The sequence below is a fragment of the Bombus impatiens genome, unplaced genomic scaffold (genome assembly GCF_000188095.3).
Source record: "Bombus impatiens unplaced genomic scaffold, BIMP_2.2 scf_0175, whole genome shotgun sequence".
Classification (NCBI taxonomy): Eukaryota; Metazoa; Arthropoda; class Insecta; order Hymenoptera; family Apidae; genus Bombus; species Bombus impatiens.
The window spans coordinates 32,377-37,317 of record NT_176594.1 but is presented as its reverse complement, the minus strand read 5'-3'; positions in this window follow the sequence as shown (position 1 = coordinate 37,317).

Below are 4,941 nucleotides of genomic sequence, written 5' to 3'. Positions count from 1 at the left end.
AAGTTAAAATATCTGCTGAACTATGAGGGTTTTTCGGTATAAACAGGTTAATATTCTTTTGTAGAAGGATGTCCAGCTAGATCGACTAGTGTTATAATAAATATACAATACCATCTGATAAACTAGACAACCTTGATATCTCAAAAGATATAAAGTATTTAAAAATCGAACTATATCCCATGTTCCTCAAACAAGGTAAATCTCATTTCAAACATTATTCGATAAAGTCAGTAAGTAATTTCGCATGGTCATTCTTACTGACTGATCCCGTGTATTGCGTATTACCATACTTATATATATACAAGTTGGTTGGTAACTGGTGGTACAAGCGGAAAGGGGGTGATTCTATGCTAAAAAAGAAGTCGAAAAATAGAATAAAAATTTTTTTTTTTTAATTTTTCCATCGAGACAACGATCTACAGTGAGATCCGTTATAACGAGACGTGATAAAGTGCACGCGTACCGAGCGGAAATTCAAAGTCGATTTTCTCGAAAACAAAGCCTCAAACGAAAAATTTTTATTTTATATTTTCGACTTCTTTTTTCGCGTAGAATCACACCCCCTTTCCGCTTGTATCACCAGTTACCAACTACCCTGTATATCTTTGCATATTATGTGTATTCTGTACATTTTGTATCTGCAAATTTTCTACAAACGCATGAAAATCCGCAGTCTAATTACTATCGTTAATGTATTATCGTGCAGGTAATAAGGTAATTTTTTATTTTCGTCTATCGCACGAACAATCGTATTGCTTTCGTAAAGACCTAATAAATAATAGCTTTCTATAATTCCGTACGATGACAATCTCGAATCTGGCATAAAAAAAGGGAAGAAAATAGAGAAGAAAAACTGGAGATCGTCGATTTGTTCGTGATTTCTTTCTCCAATCCATGGCTCATTAAGAGTGATATTCTTTTCTGCGTTTTGACACCCTATACTTTCACCTTTTCAATTTATCGATGCTAACGAGCGAATCGTCTGAAAGGATTAGAGCGTGCTTTCACGAAATATTTCAAATCTATGGACGATGATCGATGGCATCGAATCTCGATGAGTTCTCTTTTCGTTGAAACGGATAATGTCAGTAGATTGAGCAACGGTCCTCTTACGGTTCTTGCGATTCCAATGGTTTCGCGAGAGAAAATCGCGCCAACGATGAACCACGTCCCGTACGAACATGGTCCGTACGACGAATCCGTATTCCGCGGTCTTATAAATATTTAAATCGCGGCTGAACGAGGCACACGGAGTCGACAAAACCCGGTAAACACGCCGTGAAGTCAACGACACGGCTAAAACGATCGTTTCGTCGATCTCTTTCAGCAGCAACGTCACCATTGCCAACCTGTTTGCCAAACGAATGAACTATCTGAAGAAAACAACGAAAAAACGAATCGCAATAGTAAAAATAATTGATTCAAGATTCTATATTTTCGACTTCTTTTTTCGCGTAGAATCACCCCCTTTCCGCTTGTACCATCAGTTACCAACCACCCTGTATATAAGCAGAAGTAAAAGGAGGAGAAGAAAGAGAAGAATAAATATTTCATAATAGATTAAATTACAAGTGCACTTTCTCCAGGGCGGCGGGTGGGGGATATGTTGTGCCCGGATGTGCGACATAGGAACGTTCGAATCAGGGACACATGCCGCACGAGGACACCGCGAAGTGCATCGCCGAATGACCAAATACGGTCATTCCTACCTTCCAATCAAACTAATGCGATTCGATAAAAACCCTGTAATTCGCTATCAAAAATCTTCGATACGAAATCAACGAAGTGACCACCTTTAAGCACAGTTCAGATAAAATACCACCTCGCTCTCCTTTCGATATTCTTTAGACGTTCTCGAGCCTAGTTACATCCTCAAATCGTTGTTGGATCCTGACGAGCCATATAATTACTATTAATTTGTATCTAACAGAAATTTAAAAAATTAAAATAGTTTGGATTATCAAATTTTTAACCTTTTTAACACCAAGGGAGTGGCAGGATATTATAATCCTACTACTTTTATGATTTCATGTAGATATAACAGATGTATGTAATTTTTGTAACACTGTATTTTATATTCTTTCACTTTCTTCTTTGTAACAAAAATTGTAGCGAATAAGTTGTGTTACATTTTAACGATAAGTTAAATAAATAATAAATAAATAATAATTCGCAGAACCGGCGTTTTTACTATAACGTTTTACATCTCAGAAGTGTATGTAGATTTTTGTAAATATATAATGCTGCTAAAAATCAAATTTGATTTGATCGATTAAAAAAAAATTGATTACATTAAATTGTGTTCTCCTTAAAATCATTGAATTCTTCTCTGGAACATTTCCGCGTATAGATAATGTGTTCTTGAAAATATTTCAGGTTCCAGTCATGAATGACTGATATTGTATTATGATGCATGATCTTGTATTATGCATGTACATACAATGTGTACATTTTGCTCGTTTCTCGGTGTATAATACCTGCGTAAACATCAATAGAATATTTATATTTTGCATGTTAATGAAACAATTTAGAAGACGTTATGTATTCTGAAGACAGTAAGTGGGCATGTGTCTACACATACAATTATATGTATATAATTACTACACACGTGATAGGTTCCTTGATTTACACGGGTCTAGGTAAATGTAAAATGCGAGCAAGGACAAAGTGAAGGCAATGTTCAACGTGGCAATGGAATTCTCACTGTGCTTAGAATAAGAATGACGTAATCTCATTCAGGTTATATGTTACTATTTACTATTATACAATGATAATAAAATGTACTAACAATAGAATGAACTCACGTAGTAAATCTTATATAATATGATGTAACGGAATATGATATAAAATTTTTCTCAAAATAGAGAACTTGAAGTTGAAAGAAAAAAATTTTATGTCACACATACTGAAATAGAAATAGAAATAATGGCAAACATAAAGTATCCGTCATTATATATATATATATATATATATTATAATCACACACTATATAGATTAATTATTACATTGAAAAATTAATGCTGTTGTGAAAAGAAAATTGTAAGTATCTATATTTGTAAAATACATTCTGACACTATAAAAGATACTTATACGTTACAAACTGGAATCTTAAAGTTACCGCAATCTTTAAAAGATCTTACTTTCAGAATAAAGTGAAATCAAAATTGTATGTACATGGTAAATTTACAATTATTTTTCATTTCTGTTTCTAATCATATATACTGCATTATTTAACGATATAGTTAAATTGTTTTACGATATTTCAATCGTAGGAAGTAAATATTATAGTGATGTAGGATAAAGTAACAAGATTTTCTCTCGATTAAGGTTTCGTTACACGAAACGATCCACTTTTGGTAATGAGAGATACTTGAATCCTGCGTGGCAAACCGGTTGCAAAACTAAGTAATATTCGAACGCACCATACTAAATGAATCGTCGATTAATGGAAATCAACATTTTTGTAATTTTCATTATAACAATATTATTGACATTTCCCAAATTAAGAGAAATTCAAATACAACCTTATTTGAATTACACAAAGAGGAAAGATATTAAAATGAAGTACTATGCTATATACATGCATACATGTATGTATCGTTAAACACTAAACTATATGTGGAAAAATGGTATAGTATCGCTGGATAAAAATGAGAAAATTGGTGTTAAAAAATATGATCAATAAATTGTTCAATAATGAAATGCTACTTAGGCTGCTTTACCAAATTTTTTTTAGTTGGATCAAATTTTTATAAAACTGTTTGACAGATTATAGAGGCAGTGGAGGAATACTTTAATGAAATAACGAAAAATTTAGATGGAATAAATTAAGGGACAGATAGGTGGAAATATTGAAGGCAAGTTAATATATATTTTGATTGAAACGATTACAAAACTTTCCGGGAAACTTACTAATTTAACTTGTTAATCATTTGAAATTGTAAAAATATGTGCAATACACGTGTATCAGTATTACGAGAAAACAATCCAGAAATAATTCAGATTTGCGTATAATTCTCCAAATAACAGTCACAAAGTATAATTATAGAATAAAATATTTATTAAGAACCGAGCTTATAGCATTCTTCCCGAACATCGTCGCTTAAATAGGACGTTGTATTTGCATGTTTATAAATTATTATCCGGATTTCTGCTTCCTAAATCGCTTTCGTGTTCGAGTTGTAAATGTGACTCTTAGATTAATTTTATTGCGAGTACATTATTAGTTCGTAGAAATCAAATAAATGAATTTTTCCATAATTGAGATCCAATTAAATCGCTTTCTCGCACTCGCAAACGATAGATTCGCTGCATTTCTTTGAAATTCTTGGGCCCGATTTGAAAATAAAATTTACAAGAATTGCTCGTTTCATGATATCTGATACACCATTTCATTTGTCCAAGAAAATAATTGAAAAAGTTCGTATAAAATAAGAGAATAGAAATTTATTTATATACTGTCATTTGTCACGTGTTTAATTGCGAGAGTATGAGAATATGGCACATAAGTTGTGACATTTTCCTAGAATGATACTAATAGATACGTTTAATAGAAATAAATTTAGAACTTATACATAAATGTTCTTTCTCCTTATAATATTTTTCTACTAGAAAATGTTGACGTAATGAGCATACTAATGTATAGTGTAATGTAATAATGTAATGTACATGTATAATGTAACGTAAAAATGTATAATGTCTCTATAAGCGACGTAACATTGGAGTCAACAAAATAAAACAAAATTCTATTGTACGGTACCGTTTGACTACGTATATGTATTGCGGTGTAATACGAATATATGTGAAACACACAATCATATTGTAATCCGTAAAGGAGAATTGCGAAGGCGTAGGTCCGGTCTGCTCTCCCAAGTACGGATACGTAGGTTTATTTACGTAGGCCTTTAACTGTGATTCAACTTCAACTTGGCTGCGGTGGAT